The following is a 22,949-nucleotide window of genomic DNA, read 5'->3' as shown; positions in this document are numbered from 1 at the left end:
TCTGCCAGCGTTCAGTGGGTGTTCTATAGGAGTTGTTCCACATGTAGATGTATTTCTGATGTATTTGTGGGGAGGAAGGTGATCTCCACCTCTCACTCCTCTGCCATCTTGAAGCTCCTCCTTGGGATGAATTTTTTAACATTTTCTTTTTCGTGTCTTTTTCTGTATTTTTCTAACATGTAAGGGGAGATTGTTATATTTTAGCAGGAAAATAAAAGCATAACCCGCTAAGAAAGAGCCTAATTACATAAAATATAATCTGTAAATGTAGATGTGGGGATTTGAGATATAGAAAGGGGTGACCCCGAATTATAACCACCACCTACCTTCTTGGTGACTTTTATTTGAAACAAGCAGTAGAAACCCTCTCTATGAAACCCCTCCACAGGTGTTCATGGACCTTAGAAACTGAATTTTCCTTTCTGACCAAAGGAGCAAAAACAAATATATATATATATATATATATATATATATATATATATATTTTCCCCCACTGCAGGCTTGAAGAGCATTTTATTATTTCTTGTGTAATTGGAAGAGAATGATCACACAATTAGACAAATATTCATTGAGACATTCCCAAGATAAACACAACAGAATACTAGGAACAGCTGAGAGGGGAATTACTCATCTGATCTTGGATGAATTACTTTATTTATATTTTTCTGTGCTTCAATTTACTAATTTATAAAATTGAATAATCTATATCTGAAGAATGAAGTTTTCCACCTCTCTTATGGGTCATTTCCCTCTGGTATATATGGGGAAAGGTTATGTTTGTTAGGCAGTTCATCATGTAGCTCTATAGTTGTCACTTGTCATTTAAAATTTTTGTTCCTCTCTGTTCCTCTGTAGACCACTGTTCACTGCCTGCGAATTTCAGTGTAGACCAGCATGGTAAAATGGAAATATATGTGAGCCATACACATAATTTATAGTTTTAATAGTTACATTAAAAATAATAAAAGAAACAAGTAATATTATTGTAATAAAATATTGTTTAACCTAATATATTCAAAATATTAGTATTTCAACAGGTAATAAAAAATTGAGATACTTTTTTTCCATATAAAGGTTTATAATCTCGCATGTAAATTACACTTACAGAACTTCTTAACTCAGACTAGCCATAGTTCAAGTTCTCAGTAGAATGTTTGCCTAGTGGCCGCCATACTGGTTAACACAGCTCTAGAACTCTTCCTGTTTTTCAGCTATTTCCTCCTCTTCCGTTTCCTCCAATTCTATTTGGAATTCTCCATTATAAAACAAGCTCTGACTCCTTTCCAAATCTCTTTTCTACAAAGCGCTCAACTTGTATTAGAAGGGTTCAAAAAATCAAGGTAGAAATACTACACATGAGATAAGTAAAATGAAAGTGTATGCACATTACTAGAGGAAAAAGATCTATACTTTGGGAGCCTCTTGGTTCCTAGCTGTGCCTCCAAAGCTCATGTCCTTAATTAACTAAGAGAGAATTTTCAACTTCTAACTTTCACCTTGTGATTCTTTATCCGTCAGTTAGAAAACATCACCACTTTCCAACAGGGCCTGGCCTCATCCACACACACCACTCACTTGTCAAGTTGATTTATGCTTTTACTGAGATCTTCAGATAAACCCAAACCCCAGTCTAAAGTCACACTCACATAGCATTGCAGTTCATGTCTCACAAAACAGTCTAGGATGAGTGCAAGCACTTAACTAGGGCCATCTTAAATATCACCCAATCAGTGTAGTTTTCTGACATTTTTTTCCACTCACTACTAAATCTTTGTACTTAGAGCACGTGTGTGCCACGCACACGGCACACACACACATCCCTACCTCACAAGGACAAACCTAACTCTCACTGTTAACACACAAATTAACTCAAATTATAAGAAGATATTTTTCTATTTGCCTTATATTTGCAAGGCTATCCTCTCACGAAAGTGTAGGTACCTCACCCTCATACCATGCATTTGAATTTTTGCCCCTTCAGGTAGGCTAAAAGGAACTGGATGCCACTGATATTTAGCTAACAATGGCAGCCCCCTCGTTAAATAAAAGCCAGGCTTAAGCTCTAAAGGCTTTGAATTTTGCTTCGTGTGATGAAGAGGAAAGAGCTATTTTCCTCTCCAGTATCTATTTGTACCATAGAGATGGTGGTCCATTTACTCGTACTTCATAGGTTAATTTTGAGGATAGACAGAAAGAAATTTAAATTGCCTAGTAGTGAGCCTGGCATATAGAAGACATTCAGTAAAACTTAGCTAATAATGTCTAATGAAAATGAAGATGATGAGAATGATATGGTCATTGTTTTAATTAGTTTATAATCAAAAGCTATTTAGCTATATCATTCATAAGATCTACTGTAATAGAAAAATATTGATTGTTCCAGGCTCTTGTATTATTCCTTCATGAAGGCATTTTGTGGCAGTAACAATGTTATTTTGCCTAGAGAATTTTAAAATATTAAATATGAGGGATATTTTATTATCAGATTTAGTTTTTATTCATTTCTATATTTTTCAGTAATTTATTTGTATTTCAGTATGGAAAGTCAAAATATATCATTTAAGTGCTCTTTAGTGGGTCAAATAAACGTTATGAAAAATAAGTTTATGTGATAATTGCATATTCTAAGATAATTGTATACCTACACTCATGGCCAATACACCATACCAATCTAATTTTAATGTCAGATAATTGTAAAAACAAATCAAACAGTGAAATAAAGTTCTTTTCTGTTTCCTTAAACATTTTGTAATTAAAACTTAGCTTGTGTTCCTTGATCTAATGAAATACATTCAACGGAAACTTATTTTTGGCTAAAATATAAAGTTCACACGACAGAACAATTTTCTTTATATAGCAAATATAAAAGACAATTATTGAAGTTAATTATAATTTAAATGCAATAAATTTTAAATACAGTTTACACAAAGAAGGAATATAGATACAATTTTAGAAATTATAAATTTCCTACAGACCTCTCTTCTCTCCTCCATTTCTGCATCGCCCCTCTCTTTCTCACTGTTATATCTTTAGCCTTTTTTTTCACAAGTTTCTGTTCTTTACCATGCAACCTCAAATTTCCCTAATTTAAAAATAAATAAATAATTCAAGAAGTCCTACTGTGCTACATTTGTCTCTATTACTAATCAACTTTCATTTCCTTCACAGCCCTACTGTATTTATTTACTTCCCATTCATCCCCATTCATTGCTTCCACCTCCAACACAGACCATGTACCTTCAGCCCAAACTATGTGCCTTCAATAAAATCTCCAGTGAAGTCCAACTAAACTCACTGTGTTTTTTGGGTGTTATCTTACTTGTGCTCTCCATGGGCATTTAATACTTAAGCAATATCACCTTCTTAGAGTCTCTTTCCCACCTAAAGCGTTTTTCTTCTTCATGTACCTTCAAATTTTATTGGTCTTCAGTGACCCATTTTCAACTGAAACTCTCTGTGAGAGATTTCATTAATTCTCAAGATTTCTATTACCACATATATGGTAATGATTCAGAAATCTATACCCTTAAGTCAGATCTCTCTCTCTCTCTTGAGTTTTAAACCTATATTTCCATAACCCTCTGGACATCTCCATTTATATATCCAATAGATAATTTAAGTGTAAGACATGCAAAAAAAACAAAAACAAAAAAACCTGATCATTCCTCACTACCACTTGCTTGCTTCACATCATACCTTTCCTATCCTTGTGTAGGTACAGCCATTATCTAAATCAGAAATCTCGGAGTCATATTCATCCTCTCTTCTTCAGCCAATTGGTTACTGCATTCTGAAAATTCTTCTCTCTAAAGAAATCTCATGTGTCTTCTGTCTCCTTTCTGCACTTCCATTGCTCTTATTCAGGTTTTTATCATCTCTCACCTAATCTAATGATTGCTCTATCATCCTAACTCATCTCACTGACTCCACACTCCCTACCACGAAAACTCAACCTCTCAAGCTGTTCTCTTGACAGCACCAATTTCATTTCGCAAAAAAATAGAAATCAGTGGCTTTTACTCTTCTCCTAAAATCTTTTCATTGTCTCCTAGGATCTACAGAGTAAATTACAAAACGTTTTGTATAGCACAGAAGACTCTTCATAATCTTTACCTTCTCACTGTACTCTCGTGCCCTCTGACTTCTTGCGCTCTACACAAAGCCATATGAAATTGAACTATGTTCTATTTCCAAATGTCTTCCTAAATTTGGTATTCTACTCATGAATTGGACCCTAAAGTAAGATGCTGAGAAATAATATCTTCAGTATTAGACCAACCTGCAACTGTAATGATTAGTGGCCAATAACATATACCTGTTAACTAACATATAAAATAGTATATGAAGAGTTAGAAATTATGTGATTAATCTGTAGAAACACAGAGATAAAGAAAAGCAATGGAAGAGAAATTAGCAAAAAATCACTGAAGATATAGGATTCAAACTGGAGGAATAATATTTTGAAAAGTAGAAGGAAGTTGAGAGGACATTTCAAAGGAAGTAGCATCATCAGCAAAGGCACAGAAGCAGTTGTTGCTTATGGGAGAGTGAGAAGATCAACTGACAAGAGGAGAGAAATCATGCCAGGAAGTGAAAGAAATAAGATTTGATAGTAAAAGTCAACAGAACGTGGAGGTCCTTGAAATTTATATGAATAGTTATGAAAACCCTTAACTAGAAAAGTATTATGATAATGGTGAAGAGTTAGAGAGAAGAAGCATTCACTAAGCTGACGGGAGTGCAGTTCCATAATGTAGGTGAAGAGGCATGAATAGAAAAATACTGTGGAGTCATGAGCAGAGAGTTTTTGAAGCTGTGAAAATAAGCTAGCTCTCAATAAAGAGTATTTTGGAGGAGGATAACAAGAGGACCAAGGACTGAACTGTGGGGAACATGAAGAGTAGGGGAGAAAAGTAATGAAAAGGAAGGAAGATATACATGCAAACTACCCAGCTCTTTTGGTTATCTATGGCTATATAACAAACCCTCATAAGGCTTAGGCACTTAAAGCAACAGCCATTTTATTATTTCCCTCAATTGTATGGGTTTGGTACCCAGCTCTATGGTTTCTCTGCTGGTCTTGCTTGGGGTGTATAATGAAACTGAAGTCAGGTGGCAGATGGGGCTCATATATCTGAGACCTTGGTGGAAATGGCTGGAAGTCTTCCAGGCTGGAAGTCTATGCTCCCAGTGTCCACTGGACCACTAGGACAGCTATTGTAATGGCTTGGTCTCTCTCTCTCTCTCCTTTTTCCTGTGATGTCTTCCCATCATCTCTACACATGCTCTCTCTCCAGCAGGGTAGCCAGACTTCTTACATGATAGCTCAGGACTCCTAAAAGCACAAATCTGGTACTTCCAGGCCTTAAGGTTTAGGACCAGACATGGCAGAGTGTCACTTCTGCTTTATTTGCCTATCAAATCTTATCTGATTTTCTAGCATGCTTTCTCTTAATCAGTCGGTCTGCCTATTATCCCATAAGCATGTTCCAAATTACTTTTGTGGCTTTTGCTGATGGTCTTTATCTTTCTTAAAATGTTCTTTTAACTCCCAACCTCCTTTTAAAATATTAGTTGTATCAAAGTACATTACATGGGCAATCCATCTTCAATATGTGAGGGGACTACACAAGGTTTCAATTTCAGAAGACATTTTCATTGGTGGCCGTGTTTGGAGACTAGCTCCCACCCACAACACACAGGAAATTTTCAGTAAACTTTTAGCCCAGTAATGCTTCACAAAAACATACGTGAAACAAATTATTATCTCCATCTGACAGGTGAAGAAACTGAGGCTGAGAAAAGTTAAGTGATTTGGCTAAAGTCCCACAGCTATCAAGTAGTAGTGTAGGGCTTGTCAAACTCCAAAAAGCTATAGCATACTACACTAATTTGTAGGAATAAAATTAATACCATTTTGATAAAGACAAGGTTAAGGGCCAGGAATTGAGTGTACAATACATTCCCATACTCTTAGTTTAAAGCAGGGTAGTGACAAGAATAATAATCTGGGGGAAAACATGGTATAAAGATGCAGTAAGATTCTTTAAAATGAAAGTCTTTTCAAAGATACTATTTCCAGCTGAGCCTTTGGGCAAGAAACTTAGTTTTTGCTTTACAAATGATAGTCACAGACCATGAACACCTTTTTAAATGCTATTTTTCAAGGCTGAGAGTAAGCGGTCCAATTATAAAAGAATTGATCTTGTTAAACTTATTTTTAAATTTTTTATTTCCCTCCTTGGTTAATTCAATTTCCCTTCAAAGGCATGAATCATCAAGACATAATGTGAACATTCAGTCACAATGGAAGAGGATGTTACATTATTTGGACATACCTGATAGAATTCAGACAGAACAGATGAAGCAGGGTCAAGTGAAACTTGCCTAGCTGCATATCTACAGCACCCACGATAGTTATTGTTTTCCTGTCTTTATAGGACTTTAAAAAAGATTTGTTACACTAAAAGAGAATGCTCATCTCTCTTTGCTTATTTCATCCAAACTGGTAACAAATTTAAAAAGAGATGGGAAACTAACATTTATCTGTGCTTGCCCGTGGACCAAGAATTGGGCTGGGACATTTCTCTTCATCTAAAGCAGTTTTCATGACAACTCTGCTAAAATATCTAGTATCATTTCATTTTTACAGATGAGGGGAAATGAAGATCAAAGAAGTTAAGTGACTGACCCAAGTTTACATAGGTCATCAGTAGTAGCAAATTAAGGATTTGAATAAAAACGTATCAGACTTCAAAATCCTTGTTCACTGCCTCTGAAGATTTCAGCTTCATGATCATTTGTAACTATAGCCAAAAAACTGGATATTCATAAACAAAATTTGACCTGATAATATCATAAAAATCTAATTTGTAGGATGAATCTGAAAGGTCAGAATTTGGAGCCTCTCGAAGGTTAGAGTTTTGAGGGTAGAGGGAGGAGGGATTGAGAGTCATTTGCTCTTGTTTCTCAGAGAAGGAAATGGGAAAAAAACAGGCCCCAGAGACTCTCCCTTTTATCAGGGTTTTGCTCATAAAATATTTTGGAATTGTCCTCTTACTTACCCCCCTACCACTTTAACCCAGAAATTTTTGACTGCACATTTGCCAAAGGGGTTTTACTATGGTAACCTTCAGGCCTACACAAAGAACACAGTCTAAACAAATAGCTCACTTTAAATGTCATTATAGCGAGTAAAATTCTGTGTGGTGTATTAATGGGCCTCCCACAGCTAAATCCTAACATACCACTTTGAAAAATGTCCCCTGTGGGCATCACTTAAACCAACAAAAGTGAGGGAATTTGAGAGTTAAAACATAATCTAACTCTGGTGAAAATTAATAGAAGACAGAGTAGTATGAATAAAGAAGTGAGAAATAGGGGAAACAAATTAAATTTGCTTTGTTTTCATCCTTTGTAATGTTATCTTAATGTGGAAGGCCTAAAGAGAAATCTAGCTCTTGCACGTAATTTCCTTACTTTTGAATTTATTAAATCTTTAATAGAAGTAGAAATCCTGCCTTTGGCTTAAAAAATATAAAAAAGAAGAGAAATATGTATTTCTTCCTCAGCCATCAGGCAGTATTCATAAAAGATCAGAGCGTACCTTAAGTGAATAATATACATATAGTGTTTACCCCCTATGCACTGCTTACCTGATAAATATGTTGGTTGCTCATTTTTTAAGGACTTATTAAGGAATAAGATAATTTCCAAAGCTTTTTATGGAATTAGTGAGCATACCTAATAGATATATAAAGAGAATTTGACTCATGATATAAGAGTATCTTGAGGATAAGACTGATGTATAGTTAGAAATCTTCATGAAAATAGTTTAAAGCTTTTACCAGTCTCTATTAAACCTACTGCTTATTTGCTTACTATATCTTTTTCAAGGCAAAGGAATTAGTTCTTGTTTTGCTTCCCCCTGCCTGGAGCCTGAGGCAGCTTGCTTTAATCTACGCTCTGACTCCCGAGGATACCTGAGAAACTTCACCATCCATATCCTACAGAAAGAAAAATTGATATTGAGTATAATCAGCAACATCTACGACCAGGATGCTTAAGACATGGCTGTCTTTAAGCTCTCTCTCCTTTGTTTCCACCCTTCTCTCCTTTCTTCCACACATCTCCCCACCAACTCTATTTCTACATGGCCTCTGCAAAACCAGATTAAAAGATACCCGTGTGGTACCCAAAGCAATAAGGAGATCTGGAAGGTCTGTTGGTGTTGTTATTGGATGCTGAGTATGAATTTCCAAGTGCAACTAAAAAAGATGTTGACTTCCTGAAAGATAGCTTGTGATTTCTTTTCTGGAACTGAAACAATAGTCACTTATTACCAATTTCTGAGAGAGAATTGTCTGAGAAAACAAAATTGACTACCATGTCATTGTTGAATTGTCTCATTAGCTTCAGCTCTGAAGTGATAACAATGTGTTAGTAATGGAATCCATGCCTAAATATTCTCTACCAATAAGGACCACAACATGTTATGCCAAAGGCAAGGGCCAACAAGTGTTTCTTTATAAATATTTTGCTATTAATTATTAAAAAATCAAAAACATATTCAGAAATAAGGCCAACTTTCGTATGTTCATGGTGCTTCTCTATAACAGTAAGAAAATGGGTTAAGTTTCTCTCTCATTGTAATAAGCCTCAAAATCGTGTTAGCAAGTGTTTAGCCGAAAGAGCACTGGACCAATGTCTGGGTGCAGCTCTGCCAAACGCTTAAGGTGATTTCATTCATCTCATTTCAAATTAGAATTTGTACTCTCAAATTCAATAATGATAATATATATCTTATATAATTTGCTGCTAAAATTCAACCACATTATATCCATTTATTTAACAAATGTTTATTATGTCACTAACTTATGACAGGCAAGGCCCAGGGTATTAGGTAATGAACAAAATTCTCTATTCTCGAGGATTTTATATTATAATGGTGATTAAGAAAATAAAGGTGGAGCAGAGTAAGAGAGAGAGAAAGGAAGGAAACAGAGAAACTGGTAGAAAATCACATCACAGAGGTAGTCAATGACAGATCAGTGTAGATAGTTTTGAAATATGTTTCTATGTGTTGGGATTTAGTTGAAGTTAACAAAAGCAGGCAAGTCATACAATTCAATTTGCCTTTGAAAAAATTAACTCTGACTACTGTGCAAAAAATAAGAGAAGCAAGGATCGGATTGGGGGGATAATATGGGAGTCCATTGTAAGAGTCTAGAAAAAGACGCTGGTGTCTTGGACTAATGCATTAGTGATAAAATTCTTTAGAAATTGTTGAGTTGGGGCTAACTTTTAAAAGACTGAGTCAACGGTGTTTGCAGATTAATTAGATATGGGGTAGGAGAGAAAGAGAATCTATCAGTCTTGGCCTGATTAAGAGAGTGGATGCTAGTGCCTAACTACAGATAAACACTGGTGTTCATGAGCCTTAAGCCTCAGGGCTCCTCACTTACACAAGATCTTTCCAAAGCTCTGAAGCTCTTATCTGGGCCCTAAAAGTTTATTCCCATGGTCTTTTATATACATATACTTTCCAAAACTAAGATATATCAACTGTGATAGGTTCAAACCACTATCTCCTTACCATGGGTCACACCACTCCTTGGGTCAAGGGGTATTGCAGTAGTTGTAGACATTTCTGGAATCCAGCTAAAAGAAAGCTGAGTAATGGATTGTGGTGAATCGTCCTCCCTTTGTCCACACCCCTTTGCAATATGAATCTACTTCCCATCAGGAAGTGGAATCTATTTCTCTTCACTCCCCTTGAATCTCGCTGGTCTTGTGACTTGCTTTCACCAATAGAGTGTTGCAGGAGTGAAATTTTTAAGTCCTACTTTAAGAAGATTTGTAGCTTCCATTTTCAATCTTGGAACCCAGATTGAAGCCACTTGGAGAGAAAGACATAGTGAACGAGATATCATATGGAGAGAGAAACCACATGGAAGGGAATCAAGGTGTCCCAGTTTGACAGCAGCAGCAAAGCCCCTGATACCGAATGGACCTACTTTGGTCTTCCAGCCCCAGTCAAACCACCTCAGATAGATACCACCCTGAACAGAGATAAGCCATCCTCACTACACCCCATATATCCTACCCACAGAATTGTAAGCAATAAAATGGTTACTGCTTTAAGCCACAGTATTATGTGGGGGTTTTTTTTTTTCTTTTTGGATTTTTTAACACAGTAGCGGATAACTGGTATAAGGATAATTTACTTTGGTTTCAGTAGAATATATTTACACGGTTTGCCAGTCACTTCATTATATCGTTAAGTTATTGCTTTCTCTCCATGTGTTGCGCTGGGCTTCAAGAATAGTCCTGACACTTGTGCTGACTCTCCTGGCATCATGACTCTGATGTGCAGGGCCAGAGATGCTATGGCACAATGAATGTGTCCTGTAGTGTCTGGCACTCGAACTGTGTAAGCATTGGAAGAGAAACAATGCTAAGACCTACAGAGCCAGAATAACTGTGGGAAAAGTTCATCCAAGTATTAGTTGTGTAAAATTCTGAGTATTAGGTTCTTACTAATGTCAGAGCAAAATGGAAGCACTTGGAAATGTAGCATATAAATTTACCACATCTTTTTTTCTTTTTTGATGAGAATTATACACAATGCAATTTATCAGAAATTCTGCACTTGTAGGGCACGAATTTATGTTAGAAATACAATAGGAAGTATATTTGTGAAGTCTCATATTTGAAAAAAAATCTCATTTTCTTTATGTAATCACAGTTTCTAAATGGGACAATTCTTTTTTAATTTTATGACATTATTAATGACAATTAGAAGCTGAAATATGCTTTTCTAAACTATCAAGAATTTAAATTTATTTTAATGTACTTCTTTAAATTTTAGAACTAGAATAATTTTAAGATTTTAATTTTTTTTTAGAGCAAATTTAAGTTCATATCAAAATTGAGAGGAAGGTACAGAGATTTCCAGTATACCCCCTGGCCCACACATGCATAGCCTCCACCATTATCAGTATCACTCTCCAGAGTGGCATGTTTGTTACAACTGATTAACCTACATCTTTATCACCCAAAGTCTATAGTCTACATTATTTCACTTTTGGTGTTGTACATTCTATGGATATGGCCAAATGTATAATGACATGTATCCACCATTATACTATTATACAGAGTACTTTCACTACCCTAAGAATCCTCTGGGCTCTGCCTGTTCACCACCCTCCAACCCTCAACTTCTGGCAACCACTGACCTTTTTACGGTCTCCACAGTTTTGCCTTTTTTCAGAACGTCATATAGGTGGAATCATACAGTATTAGCCTTTCCTGATTGGGTTCTTTCACGTAATAATATGCATTTAAATTTCTTCCATATCTTTTACTGGTTTAATAGCTCATTTCTTTTTATCACTAATATTCCATTGCCTAGATATACTACAGTTTATCCATTCACCTAGTAAAGAAAATATTGGTTGCTTACAAGTTTTGGCAATTATGAATAAAACTGCTTTACATATTCATGTGCAGGTTTTGTGCAGACATAAATTTTCATCTCCTTTGGGTAAATACCAAAGAGTGTGATTGCCAAAGTGTATGATAAGAGTATGTTTGGTATTATAAGAAACCATCAAACTATTTTCCAACATGGCTGTACCATTTTGCATTTCCACCAGCAACAAATCAGGGTTCTTGTTATTCTACATCCTGGACAAATTTTGGTGTTTTCAGTGTTCTGGGTTTTGGGCGTTATAATCAGTTTGTAGTGGTATCTCATCGTTATTTGCATTTGCATTTAGCTAATGACATATGATGTGGAGCATCTTTTCATACCCTTATTTGCCATCTTTATATAATCCTTGATGAGGTATCTGTTAAGATGTTTGGCTCATTCTTTTAGTAAGGTTATTTGTTTCCTTATTGTTGAGTTTAATTTACTTTTTAGTGTAATTTTTAAAGAAAGTATTAACCATGCTAGAGGAAAGAATAAATTATCTTTCTATTGTCTCTATATAAAATATTATAGACTACTGTCATATGCAAAACTGATAAAAAAATATGCAGTAAAATATTTTAAAAATTAATGTTTTGAGTACGTGATTCTTAAAAATACTGTTATCTCTATACATTTTACAATTTTGTACTACTTTTCAGCCTTTAAAATTTTATAATTTGTTGTAATTTCTTCTAAAGAAATAGTTTGTTACCTTTTCTGAAATTATAACTTTTATTAATTTTCTTAAAGAAAGTTCTCTAAACTCTATAAGCTTTAGTCCTCAAAAAGTCAGGCTGTAACCTTGGTAGTACCATTTACCAGAACTGGAACACTGAGTAAGATATTAAAGGGCTTTGAGAATTGTAAGGTACTACCTAAATGTAAAGTCTTACTATTTTTATGTTTCCTTTCCAAAAGGCACTGCATGTATCCTCAATGTTTAATTGTGTATAGTGACTGAAAAGTCACAATTTTCCCAGCTCTTAAAGGACAAGCGCTCACTTTGGCTGTCAAAGATCCCACTTCTGTTCCTGGGGACTTCATAAGTGTACTAGGCTACACAATGGAAAGGGGAAAGTACAAATAGAACTGACAAAATCTTGGGACACAAGCAGCTATCAGTTTTGTCAGAATGCCACAAACAATGGTCAAAGAGCTTCCGTGGCAACTCCTCCCAGCTGTGCAAGAGGAGCCAGTGTAGACACAAAGCACTGCTGTAACAAGATGCCCTCATAAGTAGCTTCCTTTAAAGATCCGTCCAAAAAGCAAAACCTTATAAGAATATGAAGCTACCACCTAAATAACATTCATTCTGTTTAGTTTTAATAAATGAATAGCTCTTTCCTTGGCATACAAATGTAGGAATCCAAGAAGAATTTGAGTTATGTTTGAGAATTTGAGTTATAATTTGAGTTATAATACCAAACGGATTATGCATAGGACATATAGAACTAAAGGTTTTGTATATGATTCAATATTTTACTTGAATATAGTAACTAGTATATAATGTGTTCTTTGGGTCATAGAGTTTAGCCAACTTAGTTTTAATATTCCAAACAAGCCTGCATTTTCAAATTGTCTTCAGAAAATAAGTAAATACTTCAAAGAAATGACCAACAATCTAGATTCAGATAGGGAAAATCTTCCCAGTTATTATAAAAAGAAACCCCAGATTCCATTAAAATGCACATGGGGAACCAGATTTATGCCCAGGAATAGGAAGTACTAGGACAATTGAGTAAAAAACATCCATAGGTGCAAAGTCTATATTTCTATCAAATCACTTCAAAATATCCAGACATATGCATTTGTCTAAATTAGCTTCTGTTAAACATATGTATCATTTCATAATGGACTTAGGCTTTTAATTTTAAAGCAATGATTTTAAATATTGAAATCTACAAGAGAGACAACATTAAATTATTAAAATCTGTGGATAATTTAAGAGAGAAAACAATGCCCCCTTTCTCAGTGAATATCAAGTAAGAGGGTGTTCTATGACATCATTATAAAGTTGTGGAGCATGAGCTATCATTAGGCAAATTTTCACTTTATTATTTTTTTTTTTTTTTGGTCTGTTTCTGTCGTATTTTACTACAAGGTCCCAGAATCTTTCAAATATATTTCAATTTCTGAAAACATCAAAATACTATGCATGGGCTTTTCCATTAGCTTTATTGTTCTAAACCTTTGTTTTAAAAATATTATCCCCTACTTTTTTTCCTTCGTTATGGGACAATTGTAATATGGATTTTCTGTCAGAGCACCTCTGCTACCACATCAAGGTACCATATGTCTCCAAGGGTTGACAAACACAGGAGGCATCAGAACATCAATGTTGAAGATATTATGAGAATATTTCTTGAGAATGAGAAAATATAAAATTTTATGGAAGTTCCAGACTTTATTGAGAAGTTCACTTTTCCATTAAGTGTTTTTTCTACTCAGACTTAGGGAATTATGACTTTGGTTGAATTCTATAGCTCGACAGTGTATTTTTAAGTAACTCATTGTGATGAAAATGTCATTTGCATCTGCCTCTAGTTTATCTTTGCTTCAGCTTACATTAGGAGAAGTATGCCTGGGAATTCCCTGGTGGTCCAGGGGTTAGGACTCCACTGCTTTCACTGCCCAGGGCGTGGGTTCAATCCTTGGTTGGGGAACTAAGATCCCGCGAGCTGTGTGGCACAGCCAAATAAATAAATAGATAAAAATAAAAATGTTTAAAAATAAGAGAAGTATGCCTTACATCAGCTCAAACTAACATAATATACACTTCTGTACCTATAGTCAGGGTATCTGGGGGAGAATATGTGATAGAGCGGAAAGTACATTGTCTACGACAGAGTCAGACCTAATCTTCAGTTAAAATTGTTTACCTTTATACATAGATTGGCATGCTTCCATTGTATAACAGACAAACTTTACAACCTGAGTTCTTTAAACAATATTGAAAGGGTTCTCTTCTTATTCTTTGTTTTATTGTTCTGTTAGCGAACACTTCTTTCGGGTTCTTGACCCAATTTCAAATTCCTTGAACATATGCTAATTCACATCATCTTCTAGATCCTTTAGAGTTTCAGAAATTAAAGATGAACCTCTAAACTCCAAATTTTGATCAGATGAACAAGGGTAACTAAGGCAAAAGGAACAAAAAGTTGGACCTCTTCCAAATCCCAACACCTCAGCCAGTTCCCCACATTCACATTAAACCCTCAGCAAGTTTTCTAAGGTGATAAACACACTTCCCATAGACAAGACAACCTTGGCGCTCAGGAAAAGTTGACATACAATAACTGTTATCATATTTTCACTCAGGGAAGCTTCTGTCTTTATTTTAAAACTGCCATTTTAGAGTACAAATGAAATGATGAAGAAAAAGTAAAATATTTGCTCCCTTTTACTGGCTACAGTCAGAAATTATTGTTCTTGCAAAGCACCAAGAATCAAGGTATTGGAACCAAAATAAAAATTAATATAACAAAAAAGACAACAAAAATAAATTTGTTAATTAAAAAAACTAAATTCACGCCTTAGTCACAGAGATCTACTGGGAAATTTGCATCTTGCTTAATTAGTTTTGGTAAAAATCTTAATATCATCAGCTTATTTTGTAAGTGCAGTCAGCTCATGTCCAGACCAGAAATTTAGGAGAACCTACGCCACACTGTCCAGTATAAATATGTCATTCACTTAGTTGGAACCAAACTTCCCACTGTGTCCGTCCCCCAAATCAAAATCTCTGTAATGTTTCCAAACAGCCATGTGAATAAGGTCCTTCTACCAACACAGAGCCACAAATAAATGAGAATATAATAATGCTTTGGAGAAATGGATTTCTTTCCCTCCAAATTAGTAAGGAGGAAAAAAATATCAGTTTATATGAGTGTGTGCCCTGTCTTAAATTTTGAACCAGAGTGTAAGGAAACAGATTGGTTCTATCTACCATCAGAAGCATTCATCAGAATTAAGATCCTAAAATGACAGACCTGAAAGCCTCCTCAAGAGGTCATCAAGCCCAGACTCTGCCCTATTAATTTAAGGGAAGTCCAACATATGCCCCAGCATGCACTGTGATGTATAATTTGAAGTTAACATAGTATAGATTTCTGGAAAACTGTGAGTAAATTACCTTACCATTTTCTGCCTTGGTATCACATCTGTAAAATAAGGACAAGAATAACTGTCTCAAAGAGGCACTGCAAACTGCTCAAAGATTCACAAAAGAAAAGGCATATTGATAAATTAATGTAATAGATTAATTTATGACTGATAAATTTAGAAGAGCAAAATGAACACTTAAAATGTACCAAGCATAGTTTGGTTTTCAGAAACAAACAATCAAAACTAAATTTAGAAAAATATAAAAATAATATGCAGAAGAGAATACATGGGAAGAGTCTCCTTGGTATGTTATTTCTTGATCCATCTATGAATTGCTTTTTCTGTCTTATATTTCTAATTTCAGAATATTCAACAGAATAATAGGTTTCCTGTTATAGATCCAATAACCATGTTAAAAATAACACTGAATATTGTAGACATTTGAAGGGTGATACTGAGAATATCGATTAGCCAATAATTGGCAAATAAAGAGAGTTTTTCCTTAGAAAGAACATGGTTGTGAATCAAAAAGAGCATCCTTTGAAAAATGATGTCTTGATACTTAATCCAATTTTGCAGCTTCCTTCCTCCACTGAAAAAAATTGCCCTAACAGATAGCTGAGCATCCCTTGCTGGTCAGCATCAAAGTTGTTACCATTAGCCCAGAGCAAAAAAGAACTGCTTCTGATCCTTTGGGTTCCCTGCCAAAAGAGAGAGGACACAGCTCTCTGGCAGACCTGAATGGGAAACATCTTTACAGATTCAGAGCTTTCCCTTAGTGAAAAAGTTGAAGCCTCTTAAGGCTTGACTTTAACTTCAGCCACTTAAGTGCACCAAAATAAAAGAAAGAAAAGAATGACATGTCTGTATCATATTTCCAAAAGCCAAGGGGGAAGAATTCTATAACCTCTGTGAATACAGAGGTAATATGAGAGAAGAGACAGGTAAATATATTAATATTCTCCCTTCCTCTGCTGCCAGAGAAGATGATTACTGTGATATCCATCATATTTTGCTGTTGTTTAAATATCAAATGACTTTGTGAGGTCTAAACTCTGATTGATTCTTTAAGTAGATGTGCTATCTAGGTAGTAATCGTATCTAGAAAGAACTCATTTACTAAGAAGTAATAACTATAGGATGCTTCCCCTCACATCTCCTCACCCCCCTTAAATGTAAATACTATTCAACATTTTAATAACTCTAAGTCCAAGGTGATCAGAGTAATGACCCATGAGCAATCTGATTCATACCCAAAAAACATTTTGAATAAAAAACACTTTACAACTTAATTCCAAGGCACCATGTAGTTACGTGTGGCTACTCGATACCCTCTCCTAGGATAGACATCACTGAACAATCACAAAACATGCCTCACTGCAAAGTGTCCACCCCACCCCACCAAACACACCTGCCATCACCCAAAGGCCTTGTGAGTTTTCATTTTTTCTCCATTTAGCATTCTGGGTAATTCTATTCATCTCCAAGGTGGTTTGTAAGGGAAAACCAGTTTAGATCTCATGAAGCTTCTTGACCATCAAAGCACTTGGTCCAGGAGAAATCTAGGAGGTTCGTTATGTCCTTCAAAGGAATCATCAATTTTGCATGTTCTATAGACATTTTTTCCTTCTAATGTCCTTCAGATAGAATGCTGACCCAGTGTATTGGTTTTCTAGGGCTGTCATAACAAAATACCACAGACTGGGTGGCTTAAACAACAGAAATGTATTTTCTCACAGTTCTGGAGGATAGAAGACCAAGATCAAGGTGTTGGCAGGGTTCGTTTCTTCTGTGGCTTCTCTCCTTGGCCATCTTCTTCTTCTGCCTTCACATGGTCTTCCCTCTGTGTATGTCTGTGTCCAAATTTCCTCTTCTCATAAGGACACCAGTCATATTGTATTAGAGTCCACCCTAATGACGTCATTTTAACTTAATTATCTCTTTAAAGACCTTTTTTCCAAATATAATTATACTCTAGAATTTTTAGAGGTTAGAACTTCATATAAATTTTGGGAAACATACCTCAGCAGGTAATACCCACATTAAACTGAGGTTTTCTTCAAATTTAAGCCAAATTTCACAAAATTATCAAGGATTTGCCTTTATATTTCAAAAGATTATGCATTTTCATTGATACAACAGTATTCTTTCAGTCAGCTGCGTCATCATGGTGTGGCATCTATGATAAGTCATATATTTAAATATTTGTATTATTCCTTTCCTTTTGTGATTTTTCAAGATGATGTTAAGGTTTGCAATTTTCTTGGCAAGTTGATTCAGATTCCTATATGGCATTGACCTTTGACTTTGAATTTCTGCCTCTAAAGTTTCTTCTCTCTTCCTGCTGTTCTCATCTTTCCATGTATCTAGTTTCAGAATAATTTAAACTGTTACAAACCAATCTTCATCTGTCCACTCTTTTTTCCATCTTGATTTTATGCCTTGATATTTATCAGTGTTACTAATAATCTCTCTTCTTAAAATCATGTATTCAGTAAGCAAAAACTTTTAGGGATATAAAATACTGTTTCCTGAGAACACAGGCTAAGTATTGATGTGTTTTCACATTTTCCTACACATCATTTAACCAGAAAAGTTAGATTCCTTTTTACCATAAAAGAATGCATATTCACAATGAAAAATAATAACAAGAGGAGCTTATTATTTGCCTTTTAATAGAGGGAATTTATTCAATGCATTAGCTATATTCATTCTTTAACCTCTCAGCAGAATTTCATGAAAAGTTAAAGGTGACATTTTCCTATAAGTTTGTGAATTTCTCTAATTAGAGATAAAAGAAGGGAAGCATTTGGAAAACACCCATATAAGAACTTCCAAACTAGTGAAAAATCAAAGCTACCATAACTAGAGCATCACTTATCCAGACAAACCAATAACCTGGTAACTTAAAGTAACAATTAATTGAATACTTAGCTGAGACTTAAAGCAGCTTTTAAAATTAGATATTCTAATAACATAGCAAAAAGAGCACATGATTGGCATTGCAAAATATATTTTACTGCACTGCTTCTTCTTAGAAGCAATTCCTTTTGTACTGAATCAACTCAGTAGCAGAAGATATGTAAATATTTAGTAGTCTATCAAATGGACAAGTAGATACAGAGTAGTTTGAATATCCACCCATTGAAAATTTCTTTAAAAATTCAATTGGTTACCCTTACTCATTATTTTTTTTAGCAGATAATCGATTGTTAAAAGTTCACTCTCCCATTTGTGAAGTAGCTTTTAATCCTTTCCTGCCATCAACATCCAACACACACAAATGTACTAGAATCCCTGAATATTTGTCAGAAAAACAAAATGCTATCTTTTCCTGAGTCACCTTGTACTTGCACTGACAGATTGACTCACAGTTAGACTTGGTGCTTTATGGTTTTGTTGGCCAGACTTCCATCTGCACGACTGTTTGGAGTATAAGAATATCCCTGCCTTGGCCACTGTTCTTTTCGGAACAGCTTTAATTGTTCAGAGCCCTTTATTTAACCTTGATACAAAAAGAAGTCATTCCTAGGCATTTTGCTTTTTACCAAATAAAATGTTATTAAATATGTGTTTGCATGTCTATGGGTATGCAATTGGAATAGCCCAGAAGCAATGCCAAAAGGAAGAGTCACAACACAAGTTTGAACAGCAAGTGTCTTTGACTTATTGCTGTGATTATACTAATTGCTCATCTACTTGGTGGGAGGTTGCAGGAAGCTGTTTTGAAGTAATCAAGCTGAGATAGGCCCTTCTTTTTATAATAATTCTGGAAATTCTTATATCCCAAAAAGACTTAATTGCATTTTTCTTCTTTTAAAAATAGACTCATTCTTCCTTCTTCTCACTCTTTCCATCGCCTCAGTCCAATAATACATATTTGATAGCTTCTTAGTTATTATAAGAATAAGCATATACTCTGCTTCATTTCACAGATCTAAACACAAAGCCCTCAATATTCATTCATGGATTTGAGGTGCAATACAAACCTTACAAAATAATAATAATCGCTTAAGTAATCTCTCATAGAGGGTAAATTATATGTGCTTATCATTCTTATGAAAGTATATCTGTGTTATGAGAAAAGACAGTGATGGTCTTAGCTCAAGGCTAGGATCCTTATTTATTGAGTCAATATTTTAATATTATGATTAACATTATAGTATCATTTAATAGTACAGAATCAACAGACATAAGTCTTTCTTAGCACCACATATGGTCTTAACTACTTTATTTTAATTTGTTCTGGGTAAGAAATGTTTTAATAAAAATTCAAAGGTTAATAAAATGTATTGATCTTGGAACTATACGGGAGCCTTGATATAAAGCTCCTTATTGTGCGTGCTACTCAGCTCTCCCATACACACTTTTCTTTTGCTCTTCCACCCTCGTGAACAAAAGTCACATTGTGATCTGGTAAGAGCATGTAAGGGCTTTCAAGTCACTCAAATCCAAGTACTCCAGCTGTGTCACTTCCTAACTCTATGGATCTTGAGCTCCACTGAGCCACAGTTTACAAACAGTGTAAATTGGACATTAATACCTACTTCAGAGTTGTTGTGCGAAGTAAATAACTGTCATACAAAATATGTACAACACAAATAGGCACTAAAATTTACAGTGACTTTCCTTTTCCATGAATGTGAATATACCAGAAATAGGGATCATATAAATAACTAGATAAATAACTGACATATCACTGTACATTATTTGGAGATAAACGTGAGCAAACTGCAAATTTAATACTTAGTATCTTTTAGACGATGTTTTTAAGCTAAGAAGAATGTATCATTAACATAAGATTCTGGAACACAATTTTGTAATATTTAAAAGTTCTTATTGGTCACTGAGTATTTTCTAAGTGCTAAGTAACAATAATAATATAGCATGATTCAACTCCGTAAGATGGCCGAATGATTAAATAATCATAAAAATTGAAGACTTCTGTTCATGTTATGAAGGACTTTAGGTGGCATTGTAAATAAGGTCTGGAAAGAACATCTTGGACTCAAATAGCAATCAAAATCAGTGGAGCATCATTTTGGGGGAAGCTAAAATAATTATGAGATTGAATATGGAATCATAATGCCCGGTTTTTTCAGACAAATGTAATAGATGCCGTAAATAAGACACCTGTGATTGAGAAAAAGAAGATCAAAATAAAAATCCAGGTCCTTGAATCATGACAAGTCAGTGTAATAGTGTGTTTTATATTGGAGGGGCAATTCCATATGTTGGTAGGTCAGATCTGTCAGGCCCACTGGCGGGCCATCCTGCTGTGCTTATCCTGAGTGTGACACACATCATGCAGGGATTAGGATGTATAGAAACCAGGAATATTTCCATTACATGGCATGGTCATGAGAATGGCAGATCCTGGCTGCTGTTGACAGTCAGTGATGGTATGAGCTGGCCTTCTGGAATGGCAGCAGCAGAAAAGTCAGTCAACATACTTTAACCTTCCGAGTTATTCAAGCACATTCTGATCTCACCAAATGGGCTGATAAGGGTGAAGTACAAACTTGGCGTCCAACAGCTGTTTCCAAACAACCAGTGGGAGGCGGGGCAAAAGATTGCTTTTTTCTGTTTTTAGATACAGTCAGTGCCTTTCAAGGCTAAGACTTCAACAGCAATTTTTCCATTGCATAAAACACAAAGAGCTATCCTTTTAAATATATCAGCACACAGCAGGGCAATGGGAAAAAAAAGAAGAAGAAGAAAAGAAAGAATAACTTAAATGCTATGGGGTGAAACCAACCAGGATCTGAGGCCAAAGCACTCTGTGAACATTAGATTATGCAGTTGATTCAATTCTAATTCAAGTCAAGCTGGTTCAATGTTTCACTTACAATCTTTTGTCCTTTTTCGCTTATTCCTTATCATGAAATCTGATCTATTTGTAGGTTTAAAGCAGGGGACAGGGGAAAGGCTGACCTAACCTTAGTATTATAGGGGATTGCACTAAATGTGGGAGTGAGAGCAATAATTCCACAGCTTCCTACTTGGAAATGGTCCCAGCTTGAAGAAATAAAAATAGAAGTGTCTCAATGCAACTAAAAAGCTCAGCCACATGGAATTAAAATGCCAGTTCCCTTCAGCCTTTCTTTTTTTTTTTTTTTCCAGTCATCAGAATTTCAAAGCCCACAAATTAAAAAGCTCTTGCAGTCAGTGTCTTTTTTGGTAACCCATCACTTGAAGTTACATTGATCCAAAATGACTGCATATACAGTATGCAGTATACTACAGGTATGTATACTGCATACACAGCATATAATAGTTTGAACCTGATTATTCTCATTTCTTTAAACCAATTATCAGGTTTAAAAATGTAAATAAATAAATACATATGCCTAAGGGGCACTGAAACTCCAGGATAGTAATTGGTTAGCAGATGGCCATCTTTCTGATTCCAGAATACACTTATATTAACTTTTTTTACCTTCTAAATAAACACAACAATTTAAATTGAAATAAGAAAAAAAATATTCCTAATGTTTTACCAATCTCTGTTTCTAATTTGCCCAAGGGCTGTGTTTAGCATATTTTCAGTATCATATATTCAAAGTAGAAGAACTAGAAACAAAAAACAGATTTAGGAAACCAAGAGTTACTACTCGCATGAGACGATAATTTGGTGTATCTCATGATCAGTATATACCTTAATTGTTTTTATGAATACTTCCATGTTTTAACTTCTGTCTTCTGAATAATAAATATGTTTGATCCTCTCAGAAAAAAGGAATTTCTCTTTCTCTCCAATATACCTTGGTGTGTTTTGCCTGAATAGGATTTCTTTGAAATTAAGGGGACCTCTTTGTTTAAAAGAGGTATTTAGGGTGCAAGGAGTAATAAGAATTTGACCCAGGCCATTTTAAACCCATGTTTAGCCAGCCTTCATCATTTTCTCCTCTAACATATGAATATAGTTTCCAAAACCACAAACCTCACAAGTGTTTAGATTCCAGACTTGTAAACAGGTTTGATTTCCTTTTATTGAGCGTCTTCCTTCCTCATCCCTTATTGCATTCAGCTGGCTCTAATTCCTTTTCATGTACTTAAAGAAATAAAATATTTTGTCTGAATTAAGAATAATCATGTGTTTGAGAAGATCAGTCGTGAAACAACAGAAAAGTGAATTGTTTTCAATGGATCTGTTTACAGTGACTGAGCAACTAGGGTTTAGATGAATAAATAAAAAGACCAGTAATTTTATTGAATTATATTGTTCAATTTCAATTGTGTCTCTTAACATAAACAGCTCAGTGATTTATGTATTATTGAATATTCGAGGAGTGTGTCTGTAATGAATATGTTTACGAATGACCCTTTGAGAGTAAATCAATGTTAGAAAGAGACCTTTGTTGATTTG

The sequence above is a fragment of the Globicephala melas genome, chromosome 14 (genome assembly GCF_963455315.2).
Source record: "Globicephala melas chromosome 14, mGloMel1.2, whole genome shotgun sequence".
NCBI classification, from domain to species: domain Eukaryota; kingdom Metazoa; phylum Chordata; class Mammalia; order Artiodactyla; family Delphinidae; genus Globicephala; species Globicephala melas.
The sequence above is the reverse complement of the archived record's forward strand: the minus strand, read 5'-3'. Positions refer to the sequence as shown.